The sequence below is a fragment of the Pteropus alecto genome, unplaced genomic scaffold, assembly GCF_000325575.1.
Source record: "Pteropus alecto unplaced genomic scaffold, ASM32557v1 scaffold184, whole genome shotgun sequence".
Lineage (NCBI taxonomy): Eukaryota > Metazoa > Chordata > Mammalia > Chiroptera > Pteropodidae > Pteropus > Pteropus alecto.
In genome coordinates this window covers 325,248-341,391 of record NW_006436278.1, presented here as the reverse complement: position 1 = coordinate 341,391, position 16,144 = coordinate 325,248, and the positions used below count along the sequence as shown (strand labels likewise).

Genomic DNA, 16,144 nt, shown 5'->3' with positions numbered 1-16,144 from the left:
AGAACAGTGATTGACATGACTGGAAGGGGTAAAAGGAAATATTCTGAGGTAATAGAAATGCTCTATGTAGTAGTGGTTATATGGACATATATTTATTAAAATAACATCACGTCTATACTTAAGATCTGTGCATTTCATTCTATATAAATTTTGACTGAATACAAATAAAAATAAAAAATAGGTTATGATATCGATATCAGAAAAAAAAGTTAACACAATGAAAGGTACTTCATAATGAGGAAATGAACTATTAACGATGTACATTTTAGGTTATAAACTTTATATTCCAGATAACTAGCATTAAAATGTATAGTGTAATATCACAGGTATAATAAAGAGTCTGACTCCATTGTTGTTGTTTAACCGCTGGTGGTGTTCAAGTCCCACTACTCTTCCTTTGCCTTTTGCAAAGTGACAAGTCTTTTTGTCTTTTGCTGCTAGTGGGAAATTCCAACCATGCAAGCCCTGGCCCACACAAGGGAGAACTCCCACTTGAACTCACCCCCTATCCATGATAAAAACCTCAAGCTAGTCTCCTTTTCCTGCCCTATTTGCATATCTTCTTGGGAGCCACCAGCTCTCTCTAGAAAGCCTTATTATATGAATGATAAATCATTTCAAATGCTTTTGGTACATGTGTGGTATCATCAGTCTTGACATTTGTACCAAATTTGGAGTGAAAAGGTCCTTGGCACTTCTATGGAGTGACTATTTAAAGCAGGGCATGCAATAAATAGAAAGATCATAGAGATATCCTTTAATTTACTTCTTTTGTCCTTGAAATATCGTGTAAACAAACAAAAATACGTATCTTTTGCTGCATGACAAAATACCTCATTACTTAGAGGTGAAAAAATAACTTACTATTTCTGACAGTTCTTAGTGTTGAGTGAGCTCAGGTGAGTGGTTCTCACCAGGGTGCCATCAAATGCCATGAGTGGGATCAACTGTAGGCTTCTTCACTCGAATGTCTGGTTCCTGGGTTGGGGTCGTTGGAAAAGCTGGGAGCTGTCAGTCTCTCCATGTGGTCTAGGGTTTCATCACAGCGCATCATTCTCAGGTTAGTCACACTCCCTACTGCTGTCTGGCTTCCAAGAAGCAGGAGGTAGAAGCTGCCAGCCACAGTATGTGACATGCCTGGAAATGGCACAGTGCCACTTCTGCATTATTTTGTTGGTCGAAACAGTCAAGGGATTTGTCAAGATTCAAGGGAGTGAATAAGCAGGCTCCTACTTTTGATGGGAGAGGGGCAAGTCTCATTGCAGAAAAGCATGGGGAATGGGAGTTATTGTTGTGGTCATCTTTGGAAAAAACTATCTTCCATAAGAAGGATAAAAGACTGAATTACATAATGTAAAGCAGAGCTAACTGATGTATGTTGAACATTATAACCTAAAAACGGAAACCCTACATCCTATTTTAATACACATAAAACATTCATGACACTGACCATAAAGAAAAATTAATATATTCCAAATCGTTAGAAGCAGGGCAGACAACATTTTCTGATCGTTACATCTGAATGATAATACTTATTGATTACAAAACTAAAAAAGCATATATTTACCCCCTCTGGAAAATTTAAATGCAGTGAAACTTTTAAGTCTTCTACTAAACAACTTGATTCAGAGAGAATATCACAACTAAAATGTTACAATCTTAGAAAACAGCAATAATGAAAATGTTATATATAAGAAACTCTAAGATGCAGCTCAATCATAGCTCAGAGGTGAATTATACAGAAATTTTTACTTAGAATAGGCTGATGGCTAACATGATCTGCATGTATAATGGCTCAAACACAACCCAAGTGTATCTCTTACTCACATAAAAGTAGAGGACAGGTGAAGAGCTCAGGGGGCTGCCTTCCTCCACAGAGTCTTTTGGAATCTCTGGCTAATGGAGGTTCTGCCATATTGAGTTTCTGGCTTTCAGGGTTTCCCTAGTTGTCATCTCCATTCTATCCACCTAGAAGAGCAAAAGAACAGAGAGGAATGGATAAAGTGGGTGTTCTTGGTTCGTTTTGTTTTCTGTTCTTACAATGCAAGCCTTAAAGTGGCACAACTCATTTTGGCTCACATTCCATTGGCTAGAACTCAGTCACATAGCTACTCATAGCTACGCCTCTAGGGAAGATGAGCTAAAGGAGCAGAGTCAACATTTACAAAAGCAATCTTTCCGTTAACAAATGTTTATGGAGTGCCTAGTATTTACTGGGACCTGTACTAGGAATATGGGATTTAGTGAGGAATATAAATGAGACACACCATACTCTCGTGAGTCTTATAGTCTAATGAGAAAGCAAATAATTATAATAATATAGGAGTTATATTCATATAATAGAACATTTTTATCAGTGGAAGTAAATGAATTAGAGCAGTATCAACATGTATACATCTTAAAAACATGTTGTATAGTGAAAAACAAATTGCATGAGGTTACATCTTACGTGTTATGTAAGTGTATATGTATATGTATTTTTTAGGAACCTTACATATTAGTAAACTAATTAAGACATGTATGTGAGTGATAAATATCAAATTCAGGACAATGGACAGCACTGAGAAAGTAGCAGGGTGAAAGAGGCAAGGAGTGTAATTTCAAGGAGGTTTATTCTTTATTCTAATTTATTTTTGACAAATAAAAGTTACATCTATTTGGGGTATACAATTTGCTATTTTGATATATGTTATACATTTTGAAATCATTAATACAATCTAATTAACCCATTATTACTACTTTTGTGAGTGTATGTTAAGAACACGAGATCTGCTCTCAGCAAATTTCAAGTAAAAAAAAATTACATTATGGACGTGGTTCCATAGTGTAGTGGTTAGCACGTCTGCTTTACACACAAAAGGTCCTAGGTTCACGCCCCAGTGGAGCCACGGTCCATGGTCTATGCCACCCTGAACGTGCCCGATCTCGTCTGATCTCAGAAGCTAAGCAGGGTCGGGCCTGATTAGTACTTAGATGGGAGACCACCTAGGAAGACTAGGTGCTGTAGTCATAAATAATAATAAATAATAAAAAAATACATTATGACTAACTACAGTTACCATGCTGTAAATTTGGTTTCCACAACTTATTCACCTTATACCTGAAAGTTTGTACCATTTGATCAATGTCTCTTCTTTCGCTGGACCAGAGACTCTGCTAACCACCATTCTACTACCTGTTATATTATGAGTTTGACTTTTTTTGTTGTTGTTGTAATGCTTCGTTCTTTACCTTGGTCATGAGAACACCGGTGTTCATTATATTATACTTTTCATAGTTTTTTTTTTTTTTTATGTCTGAAATTTTCATGTGAAGAAAATTCTGAAAGTGCTTTAAAATAAAACCATAATCCTATGCATATATTCAGTAGTAAATTCATGTACAAGTGCTTTTGTCATAATCATCAGTAAATACTTATGGAAAGTTTTTTTTTAAGAGCATGGAAAGACACAACATTCATAATTTCCTGTTCTAAAGAGTGACTGTATTATGCCAGACAGGGAGGGAAAGTTCAGTGATTGGATGAGTGACTCTGATGAGCATCTCCTGGAAGAACAATGATGCCTTATATGGCCATTCTGGCCACTTCTGCTTCTGCCTATTCAGATGATTTTCCTTTAAAGTGTCCCTCAATTCCACTGACAAATTTGTAACGGTTTCTCCATGGCTGGGGCAGGGTTGTTATTTCTGCTGAGATGGCCATTACTTCTTGGTGCTGGCCTTGGGGATTTAGAATTGATTGAGAAGCTGAACAACCACAAGTAACTACCAGATTTGCTTTCTTTCTGGAATTATAGATCAAGTAAAATTTAAATTGACTGCCTGACAATTCATTCTGGAGAATTCTATCTGATAGCAACTAATGCCTAAAGCCCCATTGGGTCATGCCATTTGAATCCCTGAGTGAGCAAATGGAAAATCAGGGATATGCTAACCCCTTGGGGTTTCTTTTTTTCTCCTGGACACAAAGCTTTTTCTCTTGGATAAGAAAACCATTAGGCTAGGGTGTTGGGTTGGGAGACATCTCTAATCTTCCTTAGAATGTAAAGTTGGCTTCCATGCTGCATTTCAGCATACCCAGTATCACTTATTTTCATTTAGTAGAGGTAGTGCAGGAGGTGCATTGGAGAGGCCCTGAGTTTCTGGGTTCTCCAATTCCTCTGGCTCCTCCAAGATAACCCCATTTAAACCAATATAGCACATGTTTAGCTGGTCAGCCCACTTATTTTAATTTTAGAAATTGGCCACAATGGAGAATTTGACTACTTCAGCTCTGCAAAGTTCATGATTATAGAAATTTTGGCAGTCTCATTAACACTGGCTGAAGTCAGAAAAGACTTCCTTAACAGAGTTTTCTGTCATTCTAGATTTTTGGGTAAACATCTGTGGATTGCGGCACTTACTGTTTAACAGTTTTTTTTTTTAATTCTTTCAGCACCCTGCAAGACATTGATGGCATGCTAAAAATGAGTGATTTGAAAATAAGTTAATAAATAGACTATTAATATAGGTGTGTTCAGGCTTTAGGAAAACCGACGATGCAGAGGGTGGTATCCCATGACTAAAACCATGTGTGTATATGTGTAGTTAGGTCAATTGAAGATGACAGATTTTATATATATATAAAATACACACACACACACACACACACACACACACACATATATATATATAATTAGACAGACAGATAGATAATAGATAATAGATGATAGTTTTCCAACAATTAGAAAATCCACATTTTCTCAAGTACACATGGAATGTAAAATGTTGAACTAGGCCATACCACAAGAAAGCCTCAACAAATTTCAAAGACTGGCTGTCATACAAACCATGATCTCAAATATCACTTCAATTACATTAGAAGTTATAAGAAAAAATATGCCCACCCATATTTGGACAATAAAATATATTCTACCAACAAACTTGTAGGTTAACAAAGAAATTTTAAAAACTGTTTCAAATATAAATTCTCACTTTGTATGAGTTCAAGGTCTCTTGTAATCTTATGACCTTTGAAATACAAGCCACTTCCTTATTAAGAAAATTCCTAAAACAACTTATTGCTGTGGATTTCTGCTCTCTTGCTTCATTTTATTCCCTGGGCATTTCCCTAATTTTATTGTGAGTTCAGATATTCATTTAAAATAATGTTATTTCATTTTATCCAGTATTTCTTGGTGGCTTTTCGTTTGGATTTGTGTTTAGCTGGAGGATTTTCTGGATATCTAGTATGCCATTTTGCTGGAAATAGAAGTCATTGTTCTCTTTTATTTATATAAATATATCTATCTTATTTGCTTCAAACCTAGGTTTCCACTATAGATTATTTAGCAGATACGATCTAAGTAAAAATATGTATCATAAAGATTCTTAAAAAGTGAAATTTAAAGATAGATGTTAAAACCAATGGAGAAAATACCAGCATTTTTCTATCCATAACCAAACGATGCTTGGTAATTCACATTTGATCTATTTCCTGCCTTCCTTATATTTTGTCGATTTAGTCATATTATGTGCAGGTCCTGCCCCTGGCACAGCTAGAAACATAAACCAACTGGGATTTTCAATGCTATGACTGTGATTAAAATTACTGTCATTTGGACCAGAAAACAATGAACTCAGTGTCAGTTAAGAAAACTAAAGACCTGACCAAACCCACCTTCACCCTCAGCACATAGAGATTGTATCAGAGGTCACAAATGCCAAAGGGTTCTCCCAGCATGTGGATGGTAAACACATGCTTACCCCTGAATCTGGCAATAGACTAAATGTCAAGGACAGGGTTCTGATGTTTATGGTGTAATATGACTTGTTTATTTGAAGAAGAACTTCTCAGGGTTACCAAAACAAAGAGAATTCACCTGTGCTAATAACAACCTCAAACAATCTGAAGTTAAATTTTTACTTATCCTTTTTTTTTTTCTTTCATTATTTGAGTATATTACCTAGTTGAATGAATTGCCTCTGAAGCCAATATAATTCAGTAATTTCTTTCCATAGTTCCCTGTCCCATCCTAGTAGCCCACAGTGTCTTGTGTGTGTTCTATATCTTTGCAGCTGTCTTCCCAATGTCTCTTTTCACATCAGTATGTTGATAGAGTGACAGCTGGCTGAGCTGTAGCTTATGAGTATAAAACAAGTAATTGCCTCTCCCTTTCGACCTGACAGAGTCTTGTATAGATTGATATTACGGAAACTACAAGTGATTTTTAAACTTCAGCAAAATAGAACAATCCTGTAGCTTTTACCCTTAGATATGGAGTGTCATATGTGGTTTAAAACGTTCAATAAATATCCTGACTTTCTCCTTTATAAAATGTGCTCTTTACTATGCTAACTTTCAAGAAGTCGTCATAGAATTACCTATTATTTTCAATCATTAAATTTTAAAAGTGAAAATAACCTCTTATGTATCTCATTTAATGTTCTTATAATGGGTGGGTAGGCAGTGCAAAAGTTCAATTTAATTTTACTGAAGTCCTCTAGCACAAAGCATTCTATAGCTCCATTTCCCACTAACCCATTTTTTTTACTATTAATGCTCCAGCTGCACCGGTGTATGGATTTTTTTAATCAGTTGCCAAAATACCCTTATCCCTATTTTAGCCTGTCAGATATTGGTGACAACAAAACTGTCCTTCTCATAAGTAATCTTCCATGGTGTAAACTTTCTTGAAAGTAGCAGGCATTTGATAAGTGTTGAATTAAATTAAACATACTTAAAATTCTACTTTAAACATCATTTATTTTTTTCATAGAGAATAAAATTGCCACATATTAGTTCTACAGAAATCTAATTAATTCAGATTTCATGTTTTATATTCTTATTTTTCTGTTCTCTTTTCTTTACCAATATGAGGCTGAAAGTTCAGGCAGATCTGAAGCCTAGTTCTAATGAGGTAGACGACTGAGAGTGGCCTCTGATTTAATCCGTGCCACAGTGTCTTGTACTAGCTCCCTTATAAGGTAAGTGAATGGATATGAATGTTCAAGGGCAAGATGCATTAATGCCCTAATGCAATTGATTTATACATGGCTGCATCAAGCTAGCAGGCTGGAATGGAGTCAGGATTTCTTCATGCTTCTCAGAGCAATTAGAGGTTGCCAGAGGGGAATGAGACCTTCCCCAAACAACAAAAAGATGAGGGGGAGAATGCTCAGCTTTATCTTCTTGAAAGACTTGATCAAATCCTAATCCTAATTACACAACATCATTGACGATTGTGTTGCCTCGTGTGGAGCCGGGAGAGCTGCACCTCCAGCTGGGAAAATGCTATGTCTCTTTCTCTATGTAGCCATCTTAGATCATTTAATTCACGATAACTTTTACTTATATTAAAGGAACTTGTATTATGTGTCTCTGGGTTGATAATAATGCCGTCGTTATGATACCTGCCTATGTCTTAGCTATTCTATATAATTTGAAAGCAGGATGATTGAAACATGAGTGATATTTTTGTACAAACCCTATAACTTATACAAACGGATGGGGGCTGTCATTTTTTGAACTCCTTTTTTCAGGAATTTGTTGTCTAAAATTGCATTTCCTCTAAATAATACATCTACTTTGCTTTAATTTTCTTATTTTCTACAGTGTCCTAATGATAATTCCATTGCTATTTAATAACTGTAAGACCTTGGGTATATTAATCCTTTATGAATCTCTTTTTTCATCTATAAAATTGAAATAATGGCATATATTTAATAGTGAAGCATAAACCCTCCACTCGGTGTTGTACAACTTTGTCTTCTGTCAGCACCTCCTCTTCCCCCAAATACTACAGTTTGTGCTGGGAAACCACTGTTACCCTCTGCCTCCATTCTCACTCTACAGATTATGTAAGTTTAGTTTTAAATTTGCAGTTTGTGGTACTTGTGGGAAAGTGAAGAAGAGATGGTTATTAAGTAAGGGAAATATGAGTCTGTAACTCAGGAGAGAATTCTGGGATTGAGCTCGTTCTTACAGAAGCATCAGTATATACATGGTGGTTTTAGATACGGATGCTGATCTTATCACCCAGGAACCAAGTATGAAGTTATAAAAATGGAAGCAGAAACATAGTCACAGACATATTTAAAGGATATGGAGAGGAAGCAGAGCCTATGAAGTATATTGGAACAGATGCATATCTGTGTGGGCTAACTGGCAAATACCTTATACTCAGATATTTCAAAGAGTGCAAATAATGGGGTCTAAAAAATTAGTTAACTTTTTTTTTAAACAAGGACTGATTTGCATTTCCTTTCAAAAAGTCAGCTATATGTAGGTACAGTATGACGAAAGTTTGGTTTAATATAACTTGGTGTTGAAAAGACCTAGCAGGATCGGGGTTAGTTGATGACAATCTCAATGCCAAAGGTAAGACATAATCCATCTGATCAAAACTGATTTTTCAAAATAGCTGTCTTTCTTCTTTTCTTTATCTTGCAAGGCCTTTTCTTTTAAAATTAGCAGTCGGCTCTTTCCTGGCTCTTAAGGGTGCAAAGTGTGTATAACTTTATCTGCTATTTTTGCCAGTTTCTGCTTTAGGAGTCCCATAATTGTCGTCTCATAGTATCCTCCAGTGTCTAATATCCTCATCACTTCGTCATGAAATAACTTGGCTAACATACCTTATTTCATTTTCTCTCTTGGCCACTTTAGTACTTTTCATCCTCAAAAGTTAGTCTACTTCAGAATTGAATTCATTACACCCAAACCCTTTTGATTCAACGACTTGGATCAAATAGTCAGTTGTCAAGCTGAGATGAATAACTCAAACTGATACACTTCTTTGGCCAACTTGTATGAAGCCAAAGCTCAGGCCAGTTTGGCTACCCATATTTGAGCCTGTCATTCAACATATCTGTGGGCAATTGGAATAAATGTGTTTATGAGCCCACTAAAGACTAAAGACACCATAAGTTGGAGCCTTGAGGAGTTGATGATTATCTCTTTGTAAACCCGCCCCAAGCTTCATCTCGCAATTATCCTCTTTAGATTACTTCACTTTCACGATTTCTCCAATATCATCTTTCTTTATGTCCTCTCTGCCATTACTGACCTGATCCTGACAATCTAGACTTTTCTCATTTATTTATTTGTGGTAATTCTTGAACATCTTTGTTCTCTCTGAAAACTGTATTAAATTGTGAATATATTTATTTCATTTTTGTAAATTTACTACTACTACTACTACTTCTATGACGACGACGACGACTACTACTACTACTACTACTAGAATTACTACCACTGCAGCAACTACTACTACTACTACTACTACTACTACTATTACTACTACTAGAATTACTACCACTGCAGCAGTAATCACTATCATTAACCTCAGCAACAGCACCAGCTCTTATTCATTAACTCAATACTATAATTGCTATAGGTCCTTGAACCTGTATGTATGCTTCTGAAACATGTAACATTCTTTTCAGTATTTTAATTCGTGTAAATGACATTGTGTATAGATTCCATTATCTTCTTTAATTCTTCCGCTGAACTATACAATGTTAACATATATCTATGTTGCTGTGTTTACCTAGTTCATTGCTTCTCACTTCTACACAGTATACATAGTATGTATCTATCACATTTTACAGTTCCTTTTACAAAAATGATGAATTAACACCATGTTTCTGTTCCTTTTATAATAAACCTTATTGGAAGATATGTTTATACTTGTCTTCACTTCTTCAGCTCTAATTCTCTCTTGAACACTAAACAATCAGACTCTTGTCCCCAATACTACTCTGTAACACAGCATGGAAAACACATTTGTCAAAGTCTCCAATGAATTCTGAGTTGCCAAATCCAGTTGTCATTTTTTAGTTGTCATCTTACTTGATCTTTTGACTGCATGATCCAGCCTACCTTTTCAATCTCATACTCCAGTACTTTCCACTTCATTCACTGGACTCTAACTGCATGTGCTACATTGTTATTTCTCAAACACATATTAAGCCTGATTTAACATCATCTTTGGTTTTTCTTGTTAGTCTGCCTAAGACCCTCTTGTCATCAGATAGATACATTAATCCATTAATTAGCACCCGCTCAGGACAGCCCTGCTGCTGCCATTCTCTCTTCCCTTACCCTACTTAATGTTAACTCAGAACACTTAGTATTATGTGAAATCTCATTAAAGCATTGCTTATTTATTTTGTTTATTGCCTGTCTCTCCTCACTAGAATGTAAGCTACCCAAGGGCAGGAATATTTTCTATTTCTTTCACTACTATATTGCCATGGTCTGATACAATGCATGGCTCATAGATTTTGAGAAAATTTAAGTTGAATTAATAACCCAATCATGTCACATGAAGTGCTCTTGTAGTTTCTGTAAGAAAACATGTTTTTGTTCAATTTTTTGTTTGTTATTTTAGTAGTTTAGTAGAAAAGAGACAAACCAGACAATCAAATTATGATCGGCTGTTACTATGGCCAGTTATTTCTGCCCGAGGATGTGTCATGTCATGAGTCCCTTTAAAATAAGCAATGAGATAGATATTACAGGAACCAAGAAATATAAACCAGTTAAATATTTTTTTCTTCTGCCCCTTTATCTTATACTTTAAACAGCATGTAGATATTATTCAGATAGTTTGGGCTCTCTCCTTGTGATTTTTCTATTTTTCCATTGTCTATCTAGTTCTATGCTTCCTACAAGTTGTGGAGAGGGGTGGTAGACACTGAGTTTTGTCTCATTGCTTATTTCGAAGGGATCAGAATTAGTTCTAACCAAAGAAGAGAGTCATCCTTGAATTTGGTAACTACCTAAAGGAGCTATAAACCTGTAAGAACTATAGAATATTCAATATGTAGCAAACGTAATAAAAATTTTACAGAAATAAAAAATAGCTTTCTCCTACAAATATTGAAATAGCTCTTTCTCCCTAATATTGAATACAATTTACAAATGATATATTTGCCTCAGAAATAATAGCCTTATTGTATATGTCAAATTATAAACCCAAAGAAGCAGCTTGCTGTTTCCTAAATAGCTAATTCTGTCCTTTAACAGATAGTATTGCCTCCTCTATAAATAAATAGCAACAATCAGTATATTATGAATTAAAAGAGGACAAGATGACCAGACTGACCTCTATTCTAGAAGACCTACCAAACCATATCTGGAAAACCGAAACTAGTAATTATGTCACTTGTTATTGCAATTTGCACTCCAAAATTAAGCTGTCTTATTGTTTCAGCTCTTGTTGTACTAACTGCCATTTGTTCTGGAAACAGATGGGCCCTTGCTAATTAAGAAAACTGCTGTGATTCATTAAAGAAATAGCAAACAACCGAATGAAGTGTCAGTTCTTAGGGTCACTCAATGTACAAAGCTTGATCGCATTACTCATTTGTTCTATCTTCCTCTGAAACATTGACTTAACCTAATGATTTACCATATATTACCTTTAAGTACTGTAATTACAAAGACCACAGTACACCAAAAGGCTTAAGTATGTGCGGTATTATTTGGGGAGTGAATATTTCATTAGTTATTTTAGACCCCTAAAAAGATGATTTATAAAAGCATTACCTTCATACTTGGAAGAGACCTTAGGAATCTTTTAGTTCAATGTCTTTCACTCACTCAGTTGTTCAATACTTATTAAGTTTCCTCTTCTTACTAGGATTTGTGCTAAATGCTCATGATGCATGTATCAATAGGACTATTCTTGTCCTCAAGTTTTCAAAGTCTTTTTTGGAACAGAAATACATATAAGGCAATCATAATAAAATACATTATTTTGTCATTGAAATGCATAAGAAATTTTCTAAGTGCAGAGAGAAAGAAACACCTAGCTCTAACAGGGCGAAAGATGGTTATATAAGGTTTTTGTGGAAGACACAATGTTGTTAGCATACAGAAAGCTTTTTATTTTTTTGCTTTTCCTGCTGCTATCTTGAATGCCATTTTATTGATCTCTCCTACTAGCTCTAATCATTTGTTATTCTCATTGATTTTCTATGTAGATGAGACTATTACCTATAATAATGATAACTTTATGTCTTCCTTTCCAATGTTTAACAATCATTTCTTATTTTTTTTTATTTTATTGTAGAGAATAAGATATCCAGAGCTGTAATGTGTTCCAGTTAGGGTATAGAAAGTGAAAAGAGATTGTCCTTCTCACTCTATCAATGAGGAAAACCTAGATAATATACAAAGTCATAAATTTTAAAAACCAATCAGAGAGCTGAGAATTTTTCAATGAACTAAATACATAGATTTCAAGCCTTTCTAGGTGACAAGAGAATGGATGCCATTTCCATCCCAGGCAGAGTGGGAAGGAAGAGAAAAAAATCTCTTAGATGGGCATAGGAGAAAAGAACAAAACTTTTACTAAACATTTAATAGCTATATATGGCTTGGAGTTACATGACAGAATTCTTAAGAGTCCTTGTGGCAGAACAAGTCTGCATCTACCTGTCAACCTTTCCCTTGGGCTTTCAACAAGATATCAGGGGTAGCCCAGCAAAGACTGAGTATGAAAGGCAAAAGCCTGAAGATATGACAGGAGAGCTGGTTCTTCATCAAGGTCATTGCAGTGGCCCTCCAAAGGCTTTGAGCAAGGAAGAGATCACCCGAGGAGCAGAAATCCAGGGGCAAGACAAAAAAGCAAAGGAATTCTAAGGTAACCCAATCATTGTCAGCCAAACTATAAAGCTGTGATTTCCCCTGGATCTGCAAGCTTGTGACTGCAGTATTAAGCATAAAAAGTTCTTTAGAGTTTGTGGACGCTTTGATCTCCTTTGAAGGGGAAGTTCTGACCCCACCATTGAAATAATCTAAATTAATGGTGAAATAAATCTAACTAAAGTTGAAGAAAAAGTCCATATTCAGGTCAAATATAGATTAAATTGACTCGACTCCCCACCTCCAATACATTATGGCCCAGCAGGAGAAGGGATATGACTTTTCCTGAGATAAATATTATTTACTTTAGATTCTACTGCGTTTCTTTTACACACAGTTTCTGGCACACAATAAATTATGAAAAACATTAAGAAACACTAAATTATAACCTATGATCAAGAGAAGAAATAGTCAATAGAAGCAGATCCGGAGATAATTGAACTTATCAAGCGGGGCTTTACAATGTCTATGATAAATAGGTAGGATATTTATATGAAAAGGTGGACAGATGAAGAATTTCACTGAAGAGACGGAAAATATATATAAAAAAAACCCTTCGAAATAAAAATGCGAGGATTAGAAAATACAACATCATAAATGAAGAACTTATCCAAGGATTAATAACAGACTAGGCACAGTATAACAAATATCGTTCAGTATGAAAAACAACAGAAACTATCACATGTTCCTGGTAGATGTGCAAAATATTACAATGATTTTGGATAATTATTCATCAATCTCTTATAAAAATTAAACATGCATCCATACTAAGATCCAGTGTTTCCACTCCTAGGTATTTACCCAAGAGAAATGAAGACACAGATCCAAAAAAAGAGACTTCTATAAAAATGATAATGGCATCATTATTCATAACAGCCCAAACTAGAGAACAAACCAAATGTCAATCAATTGGTGAATAGATAGTGTGGTATAGCCATATAAAATGCAACTTCAAAATAAGAATGTAACACATGGATGAATCTCAAAAACATTATGCTCAATAAAGCCAGACACAAAACAGTACATTCTATGTTTTTCCCATTTATATAAAGTTCATAAGAGACAAATCTAATCTATATTAATAGAAATTAGGAAATATTGCCTATGGGGATTGATGGGAAAAGACAAGGGAATTTCTGGCCTGAAAAAAATATTTTTTGGGGGGGTGGTTATATGAGATTATAAATTTTAACAAGAACTGAACATCTTTTGAAGGTGTATGCATTTTATTGTTTGTAATTTGCACTCGAAGCATAAAAATATGTATTCTTAGAGTTAAGGCTAAATAACTAACAAAGAAACACTGACATATACTGGCTTATATAAAACCAAAGTTTATTTTTTCTCTCATATAATGGTTAAGCTGTTCTGAACTGGAGGAGCTACTCTGCTCAAAGTAGTCACTCAAGGAACAATATGTTCTTTTTGCTCTGCCATTTCCTTAGAATTGTCTTCAACTGAGTGGTCAAAGCAGGATTGCTGCTATGTCCGTGTTCTAGTACATGAGTAGAGAAAAACAATCCATGGAAGTTCATTTTCTTTAGGATGACCTGGAATTCAAACGCATGACTCCCACTCCCATTCCAAAAGCCTAAAATTAGTCACATGGCCACTCCTAGTAGAACATTCATTGTCTGAGAGTTTAAGCAAGGGAGCTGAAAGAGCATTAAGGAAAGAGAAGGTAAACAGGGACAATAGACTAGTGGTTACCAGAAGGTGGGGAAGGGGAGAGGGAGGTAGATAGGGTAAAAGGGGTCAAATATGTGATGACAGAAAGAAATCTAAGTATGGGGGGTCAAACATACAATGCAAAATATATATGACTTACTATTGAAAAAAATTAAAAAATAATTTAAAATATATATATATGTGTGTGTGCATATATGATTTTATATTTGTACGCATTATACACACACGCACACGCACACACACACACACACACACAAAGTCACCTAAGCAAGTACGAAAGTAAACCGGGGAAAGTAGCATGGCTTTAGAAGTACTGAATGCCTAGTTTGGGTATATGATTAGGAATTTCAAGTGAGACCAGTTTAAACAAAGTTATTTTGTTTCTAATCATGCTCAGCTCCACTATACATACACGGAATAGCCTGAGAGTTGTATTCAACAAGGGTCGCTTTGCTAAAGGAGTATGATGAAAAGAGATGATCCATTGTGAGTGTATGCATGGGAGTGATTATAATGATTAAGCACTTTGTGGACAAATAAACAGGCTCATAGAAGGCCATCCATTGTCATGGATCTAAAAATGTGTGGAGCCAGGGGTTGAACCCAGGTCAATCTAATGCCAATTTCTGTCCTTATTACACATAGCACAGTGAATCACTGCTTTAAGTGGGAGCTGAACAATATAATTTGATGGATCATGTAATATCTATATATCAGGGAAGTAGATGTACAACTTTATACAGAAGTAATCAATGATTCGACTTCATGATTAGGGAGAAAATAGGATTTAAATAGAAAAAGGTGTAAATGATATAAAATAAAAACAACTCTCTAATGGATCTATCTCCAGATAAGGCAAATTTATTTAAAAGGTATTTGCTTATCTAGTGACTAGAGGAGTCCAACCACTTATTTTTGCAAACGAAGAGACTAAGACCTAGAAAATATAAGGCAGAGCCTGAACTAGAACAGAGGTCTTCCAAGATCTAGGCTGTCATCCTTTCCATTACACCATGCAATTTTAGAAGGTTTAGATATAGTCCTGCCTAATGCCAAAAAGATTGGACAGATGACCTCTTGACATTGCCTTTATTCTTTTAAGATATATTCTGATTCTATAATACCTGTCACAAGATTATACACACTGATACCTAGTAACAGTATTATCTTAGTCTCTTTTTCTTCTAGCTTTATTGAGGTATAACTGACAGATAAAAATTATATATACTTAAGGTGTAAGATGTGATGATTTTATATTTGTATACATTGTAAAATGCTTACCACAATCAAACCACCTTACTCTCTTCATGAGTCTTTGTATTCTTTATCCTAAAGATTCATGGAGGCTAAGAATCCAATGCATTAATTTGGCTGTTTTGAGAAAAATTAAGTACAAATAAATATGGGATGCTAATTTTCATTCAGATTGTAATGGAAAAGATAGCAACTTTTCCACAATCTCCTAAATAATTTTCAACTGAAGAAATCTGAAGATAAGCTTAAGAACTGTACCTAGTAGGCAGTGCTTATTGAATTTTTTCTTACATTGCTGAATAATTTCACATTACTTAGGCTGTGTCATTATGTTTCTATCACAATGAGGGAAAAAACATTAAAGTAATGAATGTCGTGCCTCATTTGTCAAGATCTGAGTCACTGGAATGAAGCATCTTTCAGTGTAAATGCAATTTGGGAGGTTAAACCATACTCTTCCTATTTGAAAATACTCAAGTGGTTAGTACTGAGCCATTTTGCTAATACATTGAACACTAAAAATAATTTGGCATATGGGAAAAGTATTCGAGACTAGATGGTTAAAAAGGA

The 16,144-nt window shown here is 35.1% G+C and overlaps 1 protein-coding gene and 1 pseudogene across 7 annotated transcripts in view; one reads left to right on the top strand and one right to left on the bottom strand.

Annotated features, from left to right (window-relative positions):
• Positions 1–16,144, bottom strand: part of LOC107195659 (putative MAGE domain-containing protein MAGEA13P) — a 104,743-nt gene that overhangs the window by 73,399 nt on the left and 15,200 nt on the right. For 4 of the 7 annotated variants that reach the window (XR_001516869.2, XM_025046682.1, XM_025046685.1 and 1 more), the window contains one exon: positions 1,828–1,968. The exons of 1 other annotated variant lie outside the window; for it this stretch is intronic. The gene's annotated coding sequence lies outside the window, so the exon portion shown is untranslated. Of the gene's footprint in view, positions 1–864; positions 1,138–1,827; positions 1,969–16,144 lie in introns of all 7 variants that reach the window. 2 more of the 7 variants (XM_025046683.1, XM_025046684.1) reach the window with 2 other exon arrangements.
• LOC112479648 lies at positions 2,891–3,010 on the top strand (annotated as a pseudogene).